The sequence below is a fragment of the Hyaena hyaena genome, unplaced genomic scaffold, assembly GCF_003009895.1.
Source record: "Hyaena hyaena isolate Hyena2069 unplaced genomic scaffold, ASM300989v1 scaffold_182, whole genome shotgun sequence".
NCBI lineage: Eukaryota > Metazoa > Chordata > Mammalia > Carnivora > Hyaenidae > Hyaena > Hyaena hyaena.
The window spans coordinates 764,327-788,705 of record NW_024080814.1 but is presented as its reverse complement, the minus strand read 5'-3'; the positions used below and the strand labels follow the sequence as shown (position 1 = coordinate 788,705).

General features: G+C 40.1%; 1 protein-coding gene across 2 annotated transcripts in view; it reads left to right on the top strand.

Moving 5' to 3' along the window:
* PPFIBP1 (PPFIA binding protein 1) overlaps window positions 1-24,379 on the top strand; it is a 168,952-nt gene that overhangs the window by 31,045 nt on the left and 113,528 nt on the right. The window contains exon 3 of one of the 2 annotated variants that reach the window (XM_039240835.1): window positions 18,424-18,513. The gene's annotated coding sequence lies outside the window, so the exon portion shown is untranslated. Of the gene's footprint in view, window positions 1-18,418; window positions 18,514-24,379 lie in introns of both variants that reach the window. The other variant, XM_039240834.1, reaches the window with a different exon arrangement.

Here is a 24,379-nt window from a genome sequence, read left to right as displayed (position 1 = left end):
TTGGTTGGTTTATAAAAATGCTTTCATGTTGTTATTTTGTTTAGCAGCATCTTTTCCCTCTCTCTTCTGTAATGACTACGTAGTGTTCCATTGGGTGGGTGTTCTCTGTTTATTTACATTTAAATGGTATCCAGTTACTCATTATCTCTAAAATGTTGCAGTGAGCATGTAGGCACTTAAATCATTTTTTGTAGTCTTACAAGTGGAGTTGCTAGGCAACAGGTATGTGTATTTTAAATGTTGATAGATGCTGCTAAACTGTCATTCAATAAAGGGTATCATTTTACACTCCGTCCCATGATTTAGTGGGTCCTCTGAAGGACACCCAGGAAACTCTTACCAGTAGTTGCTTCCAGGGAGGGGAACTGCGTGTCTGGGGCATAAGGGAGGGAAGGAGACTTAATTTTGAGAAGAGGTCCTTCGTACCTTCTAGATTTTGTGCCATGGGCTTGTGTTAACTGTCAGAACAACAGCCGCCACAACACTGTTAGATTTCCTGTTTTCCTACACCTTTGCAAATATCGCCTTTGCAAATACTGTGCAATAGGCTTTCAAGCCCATGAAAGAGTCTCGTTTTGATTTACATTTCTTTGTTAGAAAGGTTGCTTTAGCTTCATTTTGTTAAAAAAAAAAATTTAATTTGCAAATGCATTCTCACTGTAAGTAACTCCGGCATTGGAGATGGAGCTTAAGCTCCCCCGCTGTGCTCTGTCAGTAACACCCGTTACTGTTCTCTGCCCAGAGCTGCCAGACTACCAGTCTGGGTGTAACATTCTAGAATTACTATCTATATTTAACATTTTTGAGGATTTGTGTGTGTGTGTGTGTGTGTGTGTGTACATGCGTGCACAAGCCCATATATGTTTCTTTCAAACAAAGGGACCCTGCAGACCCCAAAGGTTCAGACCCTGCCCAAAAGACCCTGCACTGGGTAGGTCATGGGTTTCTTCCCTCTTTACATGTGTTTGCGATGTGAGATACTGAGAATTTGTTAAATGTTGAACTTTTGATCTCCTTCCTTCTTTAAAACTGAAGATAATGGGTACAGTCCTCTGTATTTAAGGACAAAGAATGAGTGTAGTATTTTTAAATATTTATTTTGAGAGAGAGAGAGTGGGGAGGGGCAGAGAGAGAGGGAGAGAGAGAATCCCAAGCAGGTTCCGTGCTGTCAGTGCACATCCCGACAAGGGGCTTGATTTCAGAAACAGTGAGATCATGATCTGAGCCAAAATTAAGAGTCAAACCTTAACCCACTAAGCCACTCAGGCGCACCAGAATGAGTGTACTTTTTATCTTCAAAATTGGAGCTGAGGATATTTGAAGGGAAGTCAAGTGTGTAGTTTAAAATTTGTCATCTTTAACATTCACATGGCTCATTTTGCAAAAATATAATTCTATGAACTTCTTTCATTAGGATTTATGAAGTCTGGTCATGCTTCACCTGGTTTTGTTTTTGTTTTTTCTTTTCCATAAGAGAAAATCTATTCCACATAATTTCTAGGAGTTGAATAGCAGGGAGGTGAAGATACACTAATGGTAAAATTTTGCAAGGCTAATTTTTCCCTTTTGCACTAATTATATACTTGTTTTTACTTTCCTCCCCAAGTCTCTTGTTCTTCCGTTTAGCCTCTGATGTGTGTCTGTCCTCTGATGTATTTATACAGATGATACTTCCAAGTTCCGGCCAGAAAAATTCTGGGAAAACCCTTCTTATCTTACCTTCTAGGTCTCTCCTTCCTCCTGATCTGCTTTTTGCTTTCGTGATGTCTCTTCATTCTTCCAGGCCACCAGCACCATCGGACCTCCCTCCCCACCCCCAAGGGCAGGTCCTGGCCCATCTCCTCACCGAGGTCTCCCCAGACTTAGTCTTCTTGTCTTATACCAGGACTGCCCTGTGACGTGTGCTTCCAGGCTGTAGGGCACTGCCAGACAAAGTGACGAACCACTGCTCAGACTAAGAGATAACAGTCTTTTAATTATTCATCTCCCATGGACTTCCTAACTCATTTCCTTCCATGACTATTACAGAATTTTTTCACAGTTTTCAAGGCTCAGTGTTTACTCCCCACTTACTCTGTAAGGATGACATCATCGCCTTCTTTTATTGAAAAGATCTAGGTCAGGGGTCACAAAGTCTAGCCTAGAGGAGCCATTGAAATGACTAAAATGGATGTGGTGGCAGGTGGGGACTGTGGTGAGCCGCAGGGTGCCAGCGGCGCCTCAGGTGTGGGCAGCAGCGATTGTTGGATTGTTGGCCAGTGGAAGCTTGGGCCAACTTTGCCCATCTTCTGTTCTCTCTAGAAAGATCAAAGCTCTGGTTTTATAGGTGAATTCTCTGCAAGTTTCAATCACGATGTTTGAAACTCTATATAGGCCATCAAAACAGATCTGACAGCTAGTCATCTTGATTTTCAAGCTCCGCTTTCCTTTTCCCCCAATGTATTTCGTTTTTAATATTTTTTTATTTTTTAAATGTTTTTATTTATTTTTGAGAGACGGCATGAGCAGGGGAGGATCAGAGAGAGAGAGGGAGACACAGAATCTGAAGTAGGCTCCAGGATCTGAGCTGGCTGTCAGCACAGAGCCCGATGCGGGGCTCGAACCTACAAACTGTGAGGTCATGACCTGAGCTGAAGTCAGGCGCTTAACTGACTGAGCCACCCAGGTGTCCCTTTTTGTTTTGTTTTTAAGTTTTAAAAAAATTTTAACCCCCCTAATGAATGTATTTTGTATTTCAGTATTTTCACTGGCCACCATTTATTGTTTCCAGAGCCACTCATTTTCTTTCTTGCAGCAGTGTTCAGTTTCCTCTCCACTCCCTTTTATTTGCATGAAAATACTCAGAATGTCCTTCCCTAAAAAACCGAATACACTAAGTGCCCCTTATCCACAGGGTATATATTCCAAGACCCCAAATGGATGCAGTACTGAACCCTGTATATACTATTTTTTTCCTATATGTACATACTTAGGGTTAAAGTTTAATTTATAACTTAGGCACTGTGAGAGATTAACTGTAATCACTGATAATAAAATAGGACAACTATGAGAGTATGCTGTAATAGTCATATGAATGTGGTCTCAAAATTCTTACTATGCTGTACTAACGCTTCTTTTTGTGAGGATGTGAGATGATAAAATGCCTGTGTGATGATAGGAAGTGAGGAGAAGTATCTTACACGTGTTACCTCTCCAAGAATCTCTCCCTGGCCCTCTCTGCACACTTTTGCTGTTGGTTATGGTAGCCCACTGTGTGGGTTCTCCTGGGACAGCAAAGTCAGTGTATTCCAATGGGATTCATTGTGTCACTGCTTTCCAACCTCACGTCTTTGAACTAACTTACAATTCCATGAACAGCGCCACTGTTTTTCTAGACATTTAGGTTCAGAGCTTTGCAGCTGACGTTGAGTCCTTTTTCAGGTCTATCGTTTGAGTCACCAAGTCCTGTTTTCTCCATCCAAAGGATAGCTGGTATCTGTAGCTTGCTTTCTTCTTGATGCAGAGGTGCCTGACTTCTGAATTAGGGTACAGATGGCTTGTCTCCCTTAACCTCTGTGCATCCGTATTAACTTATGTGAAATACAGCTCTAACTGTGCCAGTCACTGGTTCAGAAAACCTCAAAACTTAATGACCCAGCCTCTGCACCACTACTCATTGAGGGCTTTTAGGATCCAGTCCCATTGAATCCTCTGAGCCTCCTTTCTCCTGTCTTCACACATCCCACACTCCAGCCTGAGCTGCTCCTGTTCCCTAACTACCCCCACTCTTTAGGCACCCCCCCCTCCTGTTTCCTTTGTTTGAAATTCTCTTTTTGCTTCTCCCAGTCCTTCCTCTGGCATATTGAAATCCTACACATTGTCCAGTCTTTCATCTTGCCTATTATCGCCATAAAAGCCTCCCCTTATCTACCCTCATTTTAAGTTATTTTCCCCACCTGATTTTTTCCCTAGCATTTCATTTGACCCTCTCATGTGACACTTATCCTTATGTTATATTCCATTATAGATCATTAGTAAGCCCCTCCTCTCTCCTATTGAACTATACACTTTTTTCCCAGAGATTTTGCCCTATTATTTTTAACCCCCAACAGCATGTGACCCAGTAGTAGGCACTGAATACATACTTTAAATGAAAACTTTTAGGTTCTTAATAATTAAAACATAAAACTGTTGGATTTCCCCTTATAAAACCCAACAGAGTTCATAGCAGCACTCTCCACAATAGCTAAAACATGGAAAGAGCCTAAGTGTCCATCAACTGATGAATGGATCAAGAAGATGTGGTTTATCTATACCATGGAATACTACATGGCAATGAGAAACAATGAAATCTGGCCATGTGTAGCAACATGGATGGACCTTGGGGGTGTTATGCTGAACGAAATAAGTCAGGTAGAGAAGGACAAATATATGTTTGCACGTATAGGAGGATTAGGAGGAACTTGACGGAGGAATAAGGGGGAGAAGAAGGGCGGAAATGGTGGGGGAAAGGGAGAGAGGCAAATCATGAGAGACTCTTGAACGCTGACAAAAACTGAGAACTGATGGATGTGGGGGTGATGGGCATGGAGGAGGGCACTTGTGGGGATGAGCACTGAGTGTTACGTGGAAACTAATTTGACAATAAACTATTTGTAAAAAAAAAAAATAAAAACAAAAAACAAAAACCCAACAGATTAGGATTCATGAAGTTGCTAGTGCTAAATGCCATGTTTGGCACATGGTAGTCTAAGGAAAAAATGTCTGTCTCTCACTTGAATGCTTTTTAAATAGCCAAGAAGATTAGTTCTGTAACTGTTCAAGGACAGCTGATTCTCCTGCTGTTTGCAAAATATGGATGATGTATTATCCCACAGCAGGGGTAGTTTTTCTTCTGAAGTGCCATTATAGACAGAAATTGGCAGGAACTCATGTGAGGCAAAAAGTCTTTACGGTAAAACTCCATTTAGAGCCGTCCCTTAGTGAGGGAAGAAGAGAGGTGCTACCTCAAAGTTGAGCTTTAGTTTTGAGAGGGAGACTTTCACTTTTAATCAGGGGCAGTAATTTAAAAACAATCACGATACCAACTTTTGCTGGGGTGAGGAGGGGAGCTTACTGTGTGCCAAGCTCTTTCCCTGAATTATCTTGCTGTCCTTTCACACAGTAGACGTGGAGTGTGTTGTGTTGTCCATTTCATGGATAAGGGTCCGGAAGCCCAGAGAAATTAAGCAAGTGTGTTGAAGACCACATAGCTGGAGAGTGTTAGGGCTGGGGATTACACCCACCCGCTTGTCTTAGAGCCCACTCTGACCTCTTTATACTGTTGGGGGTGGGGGGGGTGCGGGGGGAGTTGGAAAGGGAAGGTCTGGAACATTTGTTACCTATACCTGTTCCTGTGACCTAAATACGACTTTAGAAGTCCAGGGCCCAACTTCTCTTCCTGCCCCAAAGATAATTTTATAGCATCCTTAAGTAGTGTCTCTCAGTTTGTTTTCCATATAACTTAATGTTAGCAGAATAGGAAAGCATGCCGGCTTTGTTCACTGCACTGTGGCATGTCTATATCTATCAGCAAGGGGCAGGAAAAAATTTAGCCACTTGAACTTTAAAGGTGAACTAAAATTGTTAAATTGTACCTGCCAATGCGGCCAGACGGTGGTATGCTCTGCGGGATAAACAACCCAGTTTCTTCAACATAGTAGTCTTAAAGGAGCAAGAAGAGAGATGAACGGGGAAACCCATAGATTAAAAAATTCTTAACAGACCTATCAGTCAACCACAGCAGTAAACCCGGATGAGATCCTAATGCAAAGAAACAAGTGGTTTTTGAAAATATAACTATTAGGGGTGACTGAGTGGCTCAGTCGGTTAGATGTCCGACTCTTGATCTCAGCTCAGATCATGATCTCATGGTTCATGCGTTCGAGCCCCACGTCTCTGCACTGCAGCGTGGAGCCTGCTTGGGTTTCTTTCTTTCCCTCTCTCTGCCCCTCCCCCCCCCCCACCTATGCACACGTACAGACTCTCTCTCTCTAATCAAAAAACAAATAAAACGTGGCTTTTAAAGGACCATTGGAAATGGGATCATTGATTGGAAATGTGATGGTATTGAAATAGAAATTCCTTTTTTTAATGGTAAAGAATTATTACTCATTTTAGGTTAATAGTCTTACAGGTAGGTTATCTTTTAGAGACATACACTGAAATATTTGTGGAAGAAATAATACAGGTTCTGGGACTTGCCTCAAGGTAAAATGGGAGGTATGGGTGGGAGAGAACATAGATCCAACAGGGCTGACCGTGAGGAGTGATTGTTGAAGCTGGTAATGGGTGCATGGCATTCATTGTTTCAATCCACTTATGTTTGTAGGTCTTTAAAATTGTCCATAATAAAACTTTTGGGGAAAAAAGTACCACGTTGGTAAATTCAACGTGTGGTACTATTTTTAAGTCAGAGAGGGTTGGTTAGCTTCCCTGAGGTTTTATCCTGGCTCAGTAATCAGAGCAAGTAGATACAGTCAGGACACCAAGACCCAAGGTAAAGTTTATATCCCTTTATCATTATGGAGACATTCTACGTTATAAAACATTTGAAGGGCATTGTAAACATAAAGTTTGCTTTCAATCTAGCTTTTATTTCCCCTCAGGGTAAGACATTGAATGTATCCATAGTTGCCTCAGAAAGCCAAAGTCCATCTTTACATCACGACAAAGGCGAGCTGTTAGAGTCTGATGGGAAAGAGGAATCATAGCTGTCGCCAGGCAGTTAAGCAAATGTAGCAAGAGTAGCATCAGAAGTTAATTTTTCATGTTTTCTGGGTCTTAGGGAGGTTTAATTCTTAAAGCCATTAAGCACTTTTATATTCTTTTTACTTGTTGACTATTTAAAATCAAGGTTTGTAGGGAATATGTATTTTTGCTATTAATGACGTACGTTGTGTAGGACAGCTTAATTATAACTTGATTATGCTTATTCCCTCATTTCTATAGAACATAAGGCTTCCAATTCTATGTGTTTCTTTACCAAGCTCATCTCCTTTGACCTCTTAAATGTGTTAAGTGTTCGGCACTTAAAAGTGTTCCAGTGCTTATCTTGCCAGTGACTGCTTACAAACAGATGAAGCTCCCCCATGAATGAGCCCAGGCTCTTTCCTGAACTTTCCATCCTGTTTTTCCAATTACCTTGTGTGCACTCACTCTGTGTGCATTCAACCCCGTTGTTCCAGGGCATTGTGATCTCAATGCGATCAGAGTTTAATTATCATCGCTCCCCTCACCCCACCCCTCCCTGTCCATCCCAACAGATACACTTTGTTTTATATTTTCTTCTGAGTTTCCGGTCACCACAGGTCAGAAACCACAGAGTCATCATTGACTTCTGCTCCTTCATGACTGATGAGGGTCCTAAATGCTTTTCTCAGCTTTTCCTCTCCCTCGTCACTGCCAAGTTCAGGCCTTCAGGAACCATAGCTGCATCCCTGCTGCAAATTCATCCTCTGATGTTGCCTCCAGAAAGAGCTTTTTGAAGTGCAAATTTGATTGTTTTCTCCTGCTTTAAAGGCTTCTGCGGTTACCTCTAAGCTTTTGAGCCAGGGTACTGCTGACATTAAATTTGTGAGCCTGTCCTCCAGTATATGTATATTTATTGTAAATAACATATACATTATTGCACTAACATATTAGATATTGTAAACACAAAGGTAGGAATACAAAGGACATAAAATTACGTTTAAAAATAGTTTTATATTCATTAACGTTCAGTCTTTTAATTTTTTGGCATTTTTTCTGAGTCAGTGATGATTTTAGTGAGAATAATATGATTGCATTTGCTTCCTTATTGTTAAAAATCTATTTCCATTTTGTGATACACTAATTAAGCTGTTTCTAAGTTCAGTTTAGTTATATGCTTATCTTTTCAGTTGTCATCATTGAAAAAGTTAGTTTATCTTAAGTATATGCAGATCCAAATGGGAGACAGGCAGTGTTCACTGCTTGTTCATTTTTATCCATCAGCTACACAAAGGTTTGGTTGAAATCAGCCAGGAAATTGTAATCTAGTGCAGTATTCAGAGTGGTTAAGAACAGACCTTCTAGGGCTCAGTTACGTAGATTAGAATCCTGTCTTGTTTATTACTAGATTGGAATTTGGTTAATCTGTGCTCAGTTTCTCTATCAATGAAATGAGATGATAATTACAGTCTCTGCATCAGGGAGAGTGTTAAAGATTGAGTGATTAACACACTCTGAGCCCTGAGAACAGTGCCTGACCCATAAACAGCCCTCAATACATGGCAACTATTGTTTGCCTTTTTAAGAAAGAAATTCAATCATTTCTTTATGAAAGAATGGGAACATGCTGCATTTTCATATTTTTAATAGGACTTTAAAAACTAAAAGTCCTAATTTTGTAAATTGTAAGGCAGATTAGAAAATTCTCTGTCTACATTTTTAGAGAGTATAGATAGGAATGGTTTTATGGATGTGACATTATTTGTGGGAAAAATGACATAATGATGGAAATATTTTCAAACTTCTGTTTCGAAATGCACATATGTCTTTCAGAAAACTTTCTCACTGTGACAACGTCATCTTCAGAGGGCCGAGGGCTGCTGTATGGTTGTGCAGTTTGAACAAGTGGAGGTATTCACGAGTTTATGTTCACTTATGCTTATCACATTACTGATGTTATCATCCATCTGTGGTTCCTCTAAAACCACTTGTTCATTTCATGGAGGTTGTTTCGGTTAAATTATAATAACATAATTCATCCATCCACATGCCTAGGTGTATGTAAACTGTAATACTTTGCAGTCGTTGGCAAGACGCAAGAAATGGAGGGTGCCTCATGGCAGTGGAGCTCCCAGGCTTCCTTTAGAGCCCTCTTTTGTTTTGTGTGATCAGCTGGCTTCAATCCATTCATGAAATTATAGTAAAATTTGGTCTTCCTTCCTCAGAAAGAGGAAGTCTGGTATTATCTACCATGCAATGAAAATAGTAGGCATGGCCCACTAACCATGTCTTTTTTTTATTTTATTTTTTTTATTTATTTCTAGGGGAGAGAGAGAGAGAGAGAGAGAGACAGCGTGAGCAGGGGAGGGTCAGAGAGAGAGGGAGATACAGACTCTGAAATAGGCTCCAGGCTCTGAGCTGGCAGTCAGCACAGAGCCCGATGCGGGGCTCGAACCCACGAACCGCGAGATCATGCCCTAAGCGAAAGTCGGACGCTTAACCGACTAAGCTACCCAGGCGCCCCACTAACCATGTCTTCTGATCCAACTGCTGAGGGCGCCATGTTGAGCTATAACTCCGCTTTTGTACTCACTGCCCCTCAGTCTAGAAGCCTTTCCTCCCTATTCCACATACACCTCTATCACCTCAGTTATTCTTGTGCTCAGGTCTAAAAGTTTTATATAGGGGTAGAGTATAGATATTTTGAATTCTGTTGTTTTTACTTGAAGGTGTATCAAACTATTTTGTTTGCCCATGGTCTTCAGTATGACGTTTATTGTCCCTTTAACAGTGGATGTTCAAATATTTCCAGTTACTGTTATCTAGGATTCTGTTATGAACACTTTTTTGCATATTACTTTTTGCTTTAGGCACATATTTCCTGCAGATAAATTCATTGGAAGAATTACTCTTACTCCAGTAGAGCCTGAATGCTTTCAAAAGATTCATATTAAAAATAGCACTACTCATAATGGATGACCAGCAATTTCACAACAGCATTGCAACTGTGAGCCTTGGGGATTTTCGTTTGTTTGGTATATGTAAAATGGTAACTCGGTGCTGCTAAGTATGCATTTTTGTTACCATTGCAAATAAAAATTTTCCCATGATTTTGTTTTTTTTTTTTCCTATGAGACTTGGGTTTGGATTTTTTTCCTTAAATGTGTTAACACTTAAATTTGTACTATATCATTTCCTTTATTCAATATGGAGTTTCTCTTAACTTCTCTAATAAAAAGACCACTGTAATCTTATTTTGCCCATTTGTTGAATGTGAAACTTAGGTTAAATAATTTGATCATGTAGCCCAGAATTTAAAGCCGGGCTGATCTGTCCCATATTCTATACTCTTAGTCATCATGCTCTGCTTCCTTTGGCAGAAATAGTTTTTACTGTAAAATTAGTAAATACAGATCAGCAAAAAGGAAATTAAAATCACATTCTTCTGAAATTTTACATGCAGAGAATACCACTGTGAGCATGTTGGAGTATGACTGCATATCTCAGAGGAAGGCAGAAGACCCGGCACAGACCCTGGGCATGGGGGAGGTTTTGAAAAAACATGTGTGTACCTCTCCCTTCATCCCACCACACCTCACCCCTGTCTAATTAAAGATATGGACGGGTAGACTACTGTAGGCACAGTGATAGAGAAAGTATTGAAAACCATAGGTTTCAACATCCTTCCTGACTTTTTACCTTATGTATATATTTATAAAAAGGGGATCAACTCATATATCATGAATGTCCTGTGTCATTAACCATTGGTAATCACCTCTGTAGCTTCAGCCTGCTTAATAGTCTGTCTGATGATATACCTCGGTGGCACCTTGTTAGACATTTAGATTGTTGCCTTTTTTTTCTTATAAATAATATTGTGAAAATTATATATATATATATATATATATAAATTATTTGCTCATTTGCCCAGTTATTTACCTTAGCTTAAATAATATGGCATGCTGGGTCAAAGGCTAATAGACTTTTCGGGCTTCTGTAAATCATGGCCAGTGCCATTCTACCCTTAGAAAAAAGCATCTTCCGATGTGGCTCTGTTAAAATAAGAAAGCAGGCCAAGGGGGAGAGAGAGAGAGAGAGAGAGATTTTTTAAAAAATAATTTCTTATAGTTCACTAGCTTAATTCTTAGGAAAGAGGTCAGTTCAATCCACGTGTATTTCTAACGCGCACATGATGCAGAGATCATGGTCCTAGTCTGACAGTGAAAATACATTTATTCTGTGTGGGGCAGTTTGAGGGAAAGAGCCCTTGCTATTCTGCTGGGCCAGCAGTGACAGAGTTCGTTAGAGGCCAGCCCACTTGCCAGAGCTCTGCTGAGTGCCCTGGGGTATGTCGGTTCACAGAGTTCTACTGCCATGATAACGTGTCATACACCAAGGGACTGACGTCATTGTTTGTATTCAAACAGTTACTATCCAAATTCACATTAGTTCAGAATGCTCTTTCAGAGTGCTTGTGGGATCAGAGTGGGTGAGCTTCATATTTTTTCAGTGATATTTGCAGTAACACATTAGTTAATGATACAGGTGGAAGGACTTTGTTCTACAACATTTCTTGGGTACGGGAGCCGAGATTTTAGGGCCGGTTCGATTGTTTCTCCTACACCTTCGATAGGGTTAGAACATATTGCAGAACATTTATAGAATATTTTTTCCATCTGAGGACATGACTGACTATAATCAGCAATCTCTGATTCCTGCAAAGCGATGCCTCTGCTCCAAGAAATGTGTAAGTAATGGGAATGTCTACTCTAAACTTCTTGCCCAAAATTTAATTGAAGTCAACTGTTTAAAATATATTCTTGGGTAAAATCCACATGATAGCCCATAATATTTGTTATGTAAAGTTAGAATATATTGTCATATAAACTTTTACTCTAGCCCACGATGTTTTTTGTATGAAAAAGTATTTGCCACAAAGGACAATTGGTGTGTTAGGAAACTGAGCCAGGTTCGTTCCTTCACCCCCACCCCACTGTCTCATGTTGTGAGCAACTGTGCATGTTTATTTTTATATGAAACTTCATGGCAGGCCTTAATCATTTCAATCAATTCAGTCAAAACTTTCAGAGAATAACAACTGTTGAATTCCAAAATTGCTTAGAATCTTTGAGTTAGAATCTTTCTGTGGGAAGTAAAAAAATAATTTGCCAGCATTGGCCAAGAAAGCTGTGCATGAAAATGTTAAAATTAAGAAAAAAAAAAAAAAAGGCAAGCCATTACTAAACACTGCAAATATGATTGTGAAGCAACATGTTAATTTAAAACCATGTGGGCTTTATTTGATGTAATAAGTCAGTACACATTGAAAATACTGAGATCTTGGAACCTTAAGGGAAATCTGACTACATTGAATCTGATTTTGGCTTAGAAAATGGGTTCACTGAGGACTTTGGCACATCACGGATTATCAGATTATCCATTCAGCTAGTATTTACCGCATGGTGCTCCGTATTGTGAGAACACTGTACGCTGCACACTGAACCCTTTTAAAGCATAAGGGATGAGTTCCAAGCCATTTGTCTGACCTCAGATTTGCAAATATACTATAGCATGTAATTTCTTCAACTCTTTAATGTCTATTTTTTCGGCTAAGAGCCTTCACTCTCTTGTACTGTTGAACTTGATCTTTACTTCTGTCATGAGCCCTAGCCTTGAGCTTTTTTTCTGAGCATTCCAGAAAGAAAGAAGTTTAAGTCTGTTCATATGAGTTCCTAAGTAGAACTCAAAGCTGTATTGGAATACAGCTGTTTATGGTTGACTGGCCCTATGTAACTACCCAGACAGACCACCCATATGATTTAAATTGCTTCTCAGCTAAGCTAGTACTACTTGTCAGGGACCTTGAACCTAAAATTTGAAAATTCCAAGGGTCTATTAGAAAGAATCCATTCTTTGATAACAAAGTCTTATTGAGGAGGCAAAACGTACCTCTGGAATATTAAAACAGTGAAAATCAATATGTGACTAAATGCCCAAATGAAGGAATAGGTGGAAGCATTAAATCCTGTTGACAGTGAGAAAAGAAGAATACGAGAGGTTTGATTGTTTGAGCAAGAGGAGAAGTGTCTACAAATACGGTTTTGAGCATGGTTAGGCATCGTCCTAACTTGTTTGACTGTAATGCCTGCACAGTTTCCAGTCACAGGGAGTCAGCATTTTGGACTCAAGCCTCAATAGCTCTGAAGCGTGGGGTGTAAACCTTGATCCCATTTGGGCACCCCTGCAACCTTATAAACTCAACCACCCTATCTGGTTCCCTCATCTTTCAGGGTACAACTCAGCAATATTAAGTCTTTTCGGATCCTGTAATCTACGTCCTGTAGCCCTTTCACACATTTAATATATAGCTTTACTTTAGTCTTTTGAGTACCTCTTTCCCCTGCAGGATTGTGAGGATCTAGTCCTCACAGGAAGTACAAGTTATATCCCATGATATTGAGCACAGTGAGTTGGCCTTTGTGCTGGATATCCTGTTGGTAGTAGAAGAGAAAATGGAGTAGAGTGAGTGTGGCTCTGAAGCAGGAAGAGAGGTGATGCATGAGGGAGAAACAGGCCATCCTTGTTACATGAAAGACTGAAAAGAAAAGGAGGTAAGATTGGAAAAGTAGCCAAGGGATCGGATGAGAAAGGTCTTAAATGTCAAAGTCAAGGATTTGGCCTTGACTCTGCAGACGGACACTGCAAGCCGATGGAAGACTAGCCTGACTGAAAAGATGGCTAAGGGCATCTTTATCTGAACGTGAAGTTGGTGATGAATAACTTGCCAATATATTTTCCCTTTATTTTGTTTGGATTGTGTAAACCTGTCATTCAGTACAAAAGAGCACTGGGTCACATTTAGGTGACACATTTCCTCCAGACATCCTGGTGAACTTCAGGAAGTGGTCGGGATGATTCAGCAGGGGATGTTTTCCTGATCCATGCTGCGGCTGGTATCGGGACAGAGTTGTTCTCGCCAGGCTGTGAAGAAGTCTTTCCATAATTTCTGTGGGTGCTTGCTCTGCCTTTTCCCAAGGCTTGGGAAACCAAGCAGAGGCTCAGACTAGATGGGAACAAATTTGGAAGATTTTGGGTCCCTGGTAAGTCTTTAAATCCAGAAGACTTGCTGAAAGTCCTGAAGTGCCTGGACAGGCCTTAACTTACCAAGGGAAAGATAGACACTGGTCTGTCAGTTTGGTTCTTTGATTACCTTGGTAAAAAAAAACCAAAAATAAATAAAGAGTATTTTGGATTTTTATATTCGCCGTACCCCCAAGGCAAGCCTATTCTTAGAATCAGAAGACTCTTGCAAGTCTGTAAAAGTCCATTTATATTCTTATTTTAGGTACCTTATCCTAAACTGTGCAGAGGTATACTTTACTGCCTCTTCCTAACAGTTCTAACCTACAAACCCTTTGAGATTTCTTTTTATTATCTGTAGTTTTTATAAAATTAAAATTATTATCAGTGTAGCACAGAGATTAATAATACCAGCTCTGGACCCCAATTGCCCAAGTTCTGATCCTGATTTTTCATTAAATAGCAATGTGACTTTGGGCAAATTATTTAACCCTTTGCCTCAGTTTCAGCATTTTTGCCAGAATTAAATAAGTGAATTCATTGTTCATTTACTAAAAGTAAAGCCCTTAGAATGACTCCTGGTACGTAAATTCCCAATAAATATTATCTATTATTGTAAATGATAAAATTAAAGCAGCTAAAGGTCAAGTGACTTAGGTAGTGATCTAGCAAGATGGCTAAACCAGAATTAGTGTTTCTTATTTCAAGATTTAGTCAACTGAGTATATTTAACTGGTCGACTGTGCTATACTGATACAGAGACCAGAGGTCAGGAAATTTTTTCTTAAAGGGACAGACCAGGTCATAAGTATTGTATACTTTGCAGGACTTACAGTCTCTCCTGCAACTGCTCAGCTCTGTCATTGCATCTTGCAAAAGCCGTAAATGATAAAGTGTGGCTGTGTTCCAATAAAACTTTATTTACAAAAACAGGTTGCAGACTGTTTTTGCAGACCTCTGCTTCAGATGCTGAAGTCACACCTGAATAGAGACTTTGCATTCCATCTAGTTTTAACCTATGAAATAGGTATTGAGAAAAAACAAAGTAAATTTCCTTACAGCCCATTGACAAGTCCTTCTTGAGAGAGGCAGAGTGCCCTTCCTTTGTGAGCTCAGCTGCCTTGATGACACTTTGCTGGGGGCAAAAGGGAATCTAGCTAAACATTATCCCGACCCTCAGCATCCTGTAAGTCTGTCTACTTGAACGTATAAAAATTCCTTTGGAAGCCCCCTTTATGTCTGCCCCCCACCCCACCAAGATCTGTGTTGGCAATCTTACTGCAAGCTTATGGCCCCCGATACCTATCTGAAGGGTCTCAGATGAGACCCTTTGAGTAATCAAAGCAACTGAGTTTTTACTAAACAGTAATAAATGGGGACGCCTGGGTGGCTCAGTCGGTTAAGCATCTGACTTCAGCTCAGGTCATGATTTCATGGTTCGTGGGTTCGAGCCCCGCATCGCGCTCTGTGCTGAAAGCTCAGAGCCTGGAGCCTGCTTCAGATTCTGTGTCTCCCTCTCTCTCTCTTCCCCTCCCCTGCTCATGCTCTGTCTCTCTCTGTCTCTCAAAAATAATAAGTAAACGTTAAAAAAAATTAAAAAAAAAAACAGTAATAAATGTCCTTATCCAAGTAATAGCTAGCCCTCTCAAGGTCCTGGAAACCTTGTTTCCAAAATACTTTGGAGATTTACCCCCTCCCAACTTGAAGCTCTATAACCAGTCACCAAACACAACCCCGGTCCAGCTCTTCCTGTCCACAGGTCCTGTCTCTGTGCTTTAATAAAATCAATCTTTTGCCCTGAATCCCAAGAATTCTTTCTTGGCTGTTGGCTCTGAACCCTAACACCTCAAACCACATCTCAGGTATTATTATAATAAACAGTAACTTCCCCTCCAAATGATTATGTCTAACATGTTATTCTTAGTTATGATGGTCATGCTTGAGAAGATCTAAAGAATTTAGAAAATAAGTAACAGTAATAAATGCATTTTCCTATCTCAAAGGGATATATAGAAGTTGCTTATTGAATGGTCTGGAGGATTTTTCTTAGAATTTGAAATCTGTGATTTGGGCAGGGTGCTAAGGGTTGTTTTATTAAATGAACACAAATACAGACTGTTATTTGTTTTTTTTTGTCTTTTTTGGGAGTTAATTTCTGTATAGGAAAAATATGTGAGTCAAATAACATGCTATTTGTAATTTTCCTTGCCATTACACCACAGGTTTTTCTGCTAGGAGCGTTTTTTGGATGGGTTTGGATTTTTTTCTGGCTTTCTTTTCAGGTTAATAAAGTGTTCTTTTTAAGTTAAACTTGTCAGTGGACCTTTTTTGTGAGTGGCTGTATTGGTTAGTTCATATTTACAGCTTACGTCTGTTTCTGAGGAAATGACTAAATTCTCTTGTATTCGATCAAAACTGTGTAACAAAGGACATCTTTGACTTACTTAAACAAGGCTCGTGATGGAAACTCAAAAAACCCAATGGTTCATGTTTATAAATGTTTTTATGTATTCAGTCTTGGTTGGGCCAAATAATCAGAGCTCTGTGCTGAGGGAGGGATTGAAAATACTTTGTGCTTCTCAATTGAATAGAATTTTCTCGAGCAAGTTCAGGGCATGGTTTCTTGCAATTCTCTTTAAATTTTTTTTTATTTTACATGTTTTGAATTGGGTCTTACAGAATATAGGTATATATATATATATATATATATATATATATATATATTTTTTTTTTTTTTTTTTTCTCTTTAAACCCGTTCCACTGATTTTCTCTGTTCTCATTTGTACCCCATAGGCCCTGACTGATGGTGAAGTCTAAACCGTGTGTAATGTCTAGCAAAGAGGCTGATGGGGATTGGGAAGGGGCCTGGGGACGTAGCTGACTCACAGAAACCCTCTGGGCCTTGCTCCCTGCTGGAGGTCCTTGTGTCCCCACCTCTGGAGTATCCTCAGGTCGTCCCCACTCTAGTCTTCTCCTCACTGTCGGTCCCTTCCTTCTGCTGTGGGCTCCAGGGCAGGACTTGAAGGCGCAGGCTACGCTCCTGGCTGCTCAGACCCAGGCCCACCTGGGCTCTCTGGGACCCCGGCTAGAACTCCCATCCCCCCACAAAGGCCCTCTTAGAAATGGTGTTTGGGTTTGGGTGTGATGATGATTCTAGATCGGCTGGGTTATGAACTCATTGGGATTTTCTGTTCTCGCTGTTCATGTAATCATTAATTTTGGCCCTTTCACGAGCGCTCATGGAAACCCTTTCCCCAACCCAATCTTGGATCTAAGTCTAAAACAGACAAGAGGCCAACGGCTGCACTTGCTGCCACACATCACTCCCTGCCTCCTTTCTCAGGAGCACACATGGAGCAGGGTTCCTACACTCGTGGAAAACTGTTGATTCATGTAACTGTTTACTTTTGGAGCACAGACTAGTTTTACAATTAGGCTGGCTTATGTATGCATCATTAATCGCTTAAAATTCACCTGGATTGGTATGTCTGTGTGGGTCATACATGAAGCCAGCTTCAGGGAAGACAGAATGGATAAATGTTTACCTGAGGCGAGAGATTTCTTTAAGGCAGCCTCTCTCCCTCATTCATGCCTGAAATTCTATTGTCAGTAATGCATTTTATTTCAGTGTTAAGCACCTGCATCTTGTGAAGCTCTTTTTTCTAAATGAAAATGTCCTCAGGAAGGATATCCATTAAGCTGTTTGAGCCACAGAGCTGATCCTATTCTTTCCTTACTTAAACATCTGGGGTCATTGGCTCCTCAAAAGGACAGATTAAAGAAGAAAGGAGCTGTACTGCTACTTCATAATTTTATCTGGGGCTGGCTCTGACCATACATAGATTTGATAAACACATGTGAGGTAACATATCTGGTATTTAACTTGGAGATACTTTTGCTTTCTCATTCAGATAGGGATAGTTATGAGGCATTTGAGTAGTGAGAACCTCTAAAGGAACTCCTATTCCTAAATATTCCCTTACGACCAAAATAGATGTTATTACTATAATGGTGAGAATATACATGCCCATACATATAGTACTGGGAATTTTTTTTTCTAAGTGTATGTTATTTACAGGAGGTAAGGAAATTAAGTCTAATCGTAAGCCTAGAAACGGTGTATATCTTTCTGCCATATTGTCTGCATGTTGATTGGTCTCATTGGACAAGAAAATAATACATTTCTTTTTTTTTTTTTACCTTAACAACCAAATATTGTCAAATTATGATTTGTTCATTTACTCAACAAATGTTCATAGAGTACCTAACCTGTGCTGGGTACTACTTTGTGCTATAAAACTGAATGGTGGTGGTTTTCTGCTGAAACTCAGGCTTCAAGGAATATTTGAGGTTGTCCAGCAACTGGGGAAGTAAGGATGAAGAAAGACTTCTGGGGGGAAACGGAAGGATGACAAAGGGGAGGAAGGAAGGAAGGAAGGAAAGACAACTGGAAGGAAGTTAGTTAACTCTGTTGATCCTTAACACGTTTTCTTGTTTTAAATTACACATTATGTTATCTAGTTTGATGCTCTTTGCTTATACAATAATTGACCATCTATAGGCTTTATTTTTTTCTGCTCTGCTACAATTTGAAATTAGTTTTAGCATTTTCATGTTTGTTTCTTTTCAGTATAGAAGAATTTTATGGATCAGTTTCCTAAGAAGTACATGGAAGGTCTGAAGAGCTGAAGAAAAAAAGTCAGTATTAAACTTGCTTTTAAAAATGTGAGTAAACTTTCTCCTCTCCATTATTTGCCACACTTGTAAAGCCTGCAATTACCTTTCTGTATATTGAGTGTGTAAATTTTTTCCCAGTAGTAAAGTTACTCGACTGTGTCTGTCTACTCATTATATCTATGAGAATTGAGGAGCCACTCAGCTCTTGAAAAGGTTTTCAATTCTAAAAGTACTGTGACTAACCGAGGTGACTGTAGAGTTCAGACATGTTACGGCAGTCAGTGAGCAAATCTGTCTGGCACCGAGAAGGAAAACACAGACCTGGTAGCACAGCAAAAACACCACCCTCTTCTCAATTCTTTATGGCTCTTTGTCCCACAGACCATCTCGGTGTCTTATCAAAGCCAGTGAGACTTGGGCCAACCCCTTAATGACCCTATACGTTTAGAAAAATGAGGTGTTTTCATATAAACTTATTTACTCTCTTCCTCTCTGTTATTCATGTTCAGTAATAATAATACTTAGCTATTTGTTGAGCATCTTCTAAGTGACAAGTACTTGATTCGTTCCATTCAATCAGCATTCCTTTAAGAAATACTTTTTCAAGTGTTTGTAAGATGCCAGGCACTGCTCTTATGCTATGACCTTAATATTGTTGTCATGGCAATCTTGCAAAGTAGGAATTAATATTTCACTGATGTGTGTGAGGATACTGAGGTTCAGAGAAGGGTAGGGAATCTGCTGACCAGCACGCAACTGCTAAGTGGCAAAAACCAGAGTGTGAACTGGCACTGACTTTTTCTGCTTGGCCATATCCTATGTAAGTGGTGTTTAAAATGCTCTTCTTGGCACTGCTTTTGGTAGGAGACTAGAACCTTCCGGGTTGTATTTTTAACAGGAATATGATCCTAATCCTTCTAAACCTTGGCCATAGTCACAACAAGGAAGGAAATTAGAGAAACATCGTCCTACATATAAGAGGTAGCTTTGGAACCTAGATAGGGAGTTAAGAGATATAATGTCCAGTCCCAGACCTTCCACGGATTTCCTGTATGTTCTTGAGATAGTTAACATACATGGGAAACCATTACTTTATTTATGCCAACTGAGGAGAGCAGACCAGATGTTCTCTGGGATCTCTTTCAGTCAGCTCTTTACGAAAATATATTATGAAGGAAAGTACACAAATCATAAGTGGATGGCTTGATGGAATAATTGTCACAAAATGGACACACCTTTGCAACAGCACCCAGGTTAACAGAATATTGCCAGCACCCCAGAACCCTCCTCTCCTAATGCTCCTGGGAGTAACTGATTTCATGATTTCTAATGCCATTGATAAAGTTTTTCCCCATAAAAGTCCTTTTTATGTACCTACTTGAAGATGAAATGTATTTTGTGAGAGAATAAGAACAAAATAAATAAAATCTCGGAAATGGGCATTGTTCAAGATCATTATGATGCAATTGACAAGGAAACTGTTCTTTCTGTGACACATAACACTTCAATAATCAGAATATCAAGTGAGGACCTTATACCAAAACATTAAAATTTTAGGAACTGCATATATATTTGATCAGTTATAGCATTTACCCAAGAAATATAACCTAAAATTTACCATTATTTCACAGTGCTATTCCAAGTAATTTAGCATACCAAATAAAAAGGTCTAATTGCTCAAAAAGACTTCATTTATAATTTAAATCCTGGGAAATTTTTAAAATCTTAGAAAATTATAAAGCACATCCTACGTGGGATTACAGATCCTTACAAATCTTAATTCATTTACTAATGCCATAGATAAGTTTTGCCTGTTGAAGAAATTTTATGTGAATAGAATCATATACTATATATTCTTTTGTGTCTGGCTTATTTTTCTTATTGTATTTGTGAAATTCATCTACAGTATTGTATAAGTTTATTTTTATTTCATTTTCCTTGCTATCATGATATATCTCTTAAAGTTGCTGGACATTTAGGTAGTATCCAGTTCGGATGAATAATAAATAGTGCCTCGGTGAATATTTTTGCACATATCTTCTGGTGATTGTATATTGTTTGTTCATGGACTACTCAGTAATTTAGATTCGGCAGATCTGGGGAGTGATGTTGAACTAAATAAATGTCTTTGAAAGCAGACAAGTTGATTTTAGGTAGTCAGGTGGTTTGTCTGGCTCAGCCTGATGATCTAAACATGCTAGTCAGGAACAGATAAAGATGTTTTTGTAGACTGCTCTTGTAGATTGAGGGTGTGGCCAGGTGGAAGCCTTCTCTGGTATGTGTGTGGCATGGTAAGGCTTGCTCCCTTGGCAGAGAAGGACTTTGGTTGGTTACAGGAAAGGGTTACAGAGACAGCAAATCCAGAAAAGAGAGATGTCTAGGCTACCGTAGAAATGATTAGGAGATCTCATCAGCCTGAGCAAGAGCCTGAAAAACTGACAACCCAGGAGAAGAATCTGTGCTGTGAGACTGAAGAGTTTGGGGACATGAATAAAGAAATAAATATTGAGGAGCACCTGGTGGCTCAGTAGGTTAAGCTTCTGATTCTTGGCCTTGGCTCAGGTCACGATCTCACGGTTCCTGGGATCGAGCCCATCATCAGGCTGTATGTTGACGGGGCGAAAGCCGCTTGGTATTCTGTCTCTCTGCCCCTCCCTCCCTGCCCCCAAATAAGTAAATAAAAAAAATTAGAAAGAAATAAAAGGAAAGAAATATTGTTGCAGGCAGGCTGAATCTCAGAAGGAGATTAATTAGAATTTATTCTAATGTCAAATATTTTTTAGTCTAATTTTCTTTTAAGGAGGCTTTGAGAAACCAGTTCCTATTATGAAGCTTGAGTTGACATGGACTTAACTAGACTTGCCAAACTAGGAAACAAATGTATTTTCAAACAAATGTGGAGTGTGGGCGTGAGGGCCTTGCTGTGCGACCATTCTGTGTTCAGGTCACAGCTCTGCCACCTCTTCCGACCATGTCCCCGGGTTGGCTTTTTCCTCTGTAAAATAGGGACATTAATGTGCCTTCCTATGAGGTTTGCTGGACAGTTTACTACAGCAGTGTCTGCAGTGTGCATTTGGGTGTGTGGTCCTGGCACGAAAAATGGTAGCCGTCATTCTTACTGGTTTTCTGAATCTTCTTATGGATGTTGCCTGTTGGACTCCGTAGATGATGCTTTATAAGAGTTTTCAGGTAATTTTTTTTTTTAATACGAGACCAGCTAGTTTCTTTTTTAAGTATGGTGAACACTAATAAATATTTTCTGACTTGCCTCGCCTTAAACTGAAATCAGAGGAAAGATGAAAGGAAACGTGTCCATGTGTTCTTGGCCAGGCCCTCCCAGGGTGACTCCGTGAAGGCGCTGTTGGTTGTTGGGACTCCTTTACTCGGTTAGTTCAAGAAGCGGCCAGTGGAGCTGAGATTCACGGAGAAGTTGGGTCATTTTGCACAAAGGAAAATCAGACTTTGTTTTTGTTTATTTGATGCTCACTTCTTGGCAGGCATTTTGCAAACAGGTGGCCTTATTTACCAGGGGGCTTTGGTGAGAGGCTCTGTTGGTGACTTACTACGTACCACCCGATGTAGGGTATGCATCCCGAGTTGTGATGGCCACATCTTTTCACCTGTTAGTGATTCTGGACTAGCTCTTGTAGCATATGGTGTAGATTAAGCTTGATTTTGCCCTCGGTGAGATTATTTTTATTAAATAATTTTTTTAAAGATTATTTTGAGACAGGGAGAAAGATCTTGACCAGGGGAGGGATAGAGACAGAGGGATAGAGACAATCCCAAGCAGGCCCCATGCTGTCAGTGGGGAGCCTGATGTGGGCTCAGCCTCACAAGCCATGAGATCATGACCTGAGCCAAAATCAGGAGTCGATGCTCAGTCAGCTGAGCCACCCAGATGCCCCTGACCTCAGTGAGATTATGATCAGACAAATGGATAATCTAGTGTTCTGAAAAGAAAACATTTAGAGTGACTTGAGCAAGGAGAACAATTTACCCAAGACTGAAATTCTACTACTAACTTTTCTAATAATTAGCTTTGGCACCTCTGGTATATTATTTACCCTGGGTCTCTGTTTCCTCATCTATAAAATCAGGAATACTTTAGATTGGAACTTTGAGGCAGAGGGGAGTTCTGTGAATTCTATACATGTCATATCTAGTTTTGGATGTATTTTTTTTTTTTTTTTTTTTTTTAGGGAGCGTGCGCTGGTAGGGGAGAGGGGCAGAGAGACAGAGAGAATCTTAAGCAGGCTCCACTCTCAGCGTGAGATCATGACCTGAGCCAAAATCAAGAGTCGGTTGCTCAACTGAGCCACCCAGGCACCCCAATATCTGTATTTTTCTAAATGCTGGATTCTTTGACAGGTTCCTCCCAAGTTAGAGATTCCTTTGACAGCAGATTTGGGTACTTACGGTGGTGAATGAAGAAGTAGTTTTAAGATATGACCTAAGTTCACCAAATAGCAGTTAAAACATTAAATGACCGGAGTGTTATGACTAATTTGAGGCTATAGAAGTATATCAAAATTTATTTTCACAGCAGCACTTGCTTTATTTATTTATTTTTAATAGTTTAGTGTCAATTTGGTTTCCATATAACACCCAGTGCTCATCCCCACAAGTGCCCTCCTCCATGCCCATCACCTCCCTTCCCCTCATCCCCACCCCTATCAGCCCTCAGTTTGTTCTCAGCATTCAAGAGTCTCTCATGGTTTGCCTCCCTCCCTCTCCCCAAATATTTTTCCCCTTCTTCTCCCCATGGTCCTCCGTTAAGTTCCTCCTAACTCACCTATATGTACAAACATATGCTATCTGTCCTTCTCTGCCTGACTTATTTCGCTCAGCATAACACCCTCAAGGTCCATCCATGTTGCCACACATGGCCAGATTTCATTCTTTCTCATTGCCATATAGCATTCCATTGTATAGGTAAACCACATCTTCTTGATCCATTCGTCAGTTGACGGACACTTAGGCTCTTTCCATGTTTTGGCTATTGTTGAGAGTGCTGCTATGAACATTGGGGTACATGAACAGCACTTGCTTTAACAAGCTCTAATACACATGCTCAACTCATGAAAGGGTGTATATATTTATATATCAACTACATAAATAGACAAGACATGTATTTAAATATATGGCAAAGCTGAATTATGAAAGCTGTATTTGGCTTTCTCTCCTGTCTCTGTTTAAATCCTCACTTCCCACATTACGTTTTGGGAGTGTCATCCTGCCTCCAAAATGGGATTTGTTTCATTGTTCCCGATGTCAAAGCAAATATTTACTCAAAAACATTGAATAGTTGTCACAGAAATTAAATATTGGATTAATTGAACTAATAAAATAAGAATAAATACCAAGTAATGTTATTACTTATTTTCTTAAGTTTATTTATTTTGAAAGAGACAGAGTGTGGAGGTGGGGGCGGGGGAGAGAGAGAGAGAGAGAGAATGAGAGAGAGAATGAATGAGAATCCTAAGCAGGCTCTGCATTGTCAGAGCCAAGCCCGATGTGGGACTCCATCCCATGAACTATGAGATTTTTTTTTTTTTATTTTTTTATTTATTTATTTCTAGGAGAGAGAGAGAGAGAGACAGAATGAGCAGGGGAGGGTCAGAGAGAGAGGGAGTGACAAACTCTGAAACAGGCTCCAGGCTCTGAGCTGGCAGTCAGCACAGAGCCCTTTGCGGGGCTCGAACCCACGAACCGCGAGATCATGACCTAAGCGAAAGTCGGACGCTTAACCGACTAAGCCACCCAGGCGCCCCTGTGAGATTTTTTTTTTTTTAATGTTTGTTTATTTTTGAGAGAGAGAGAGAGAGAGAGAGCGCGGGCGGGAGAGGGGCAGAGAGAGGGGGAGACACAGAATCTGAAGCAGGCTTCAGCCTCTGAGCTGCCAGCACAGAAC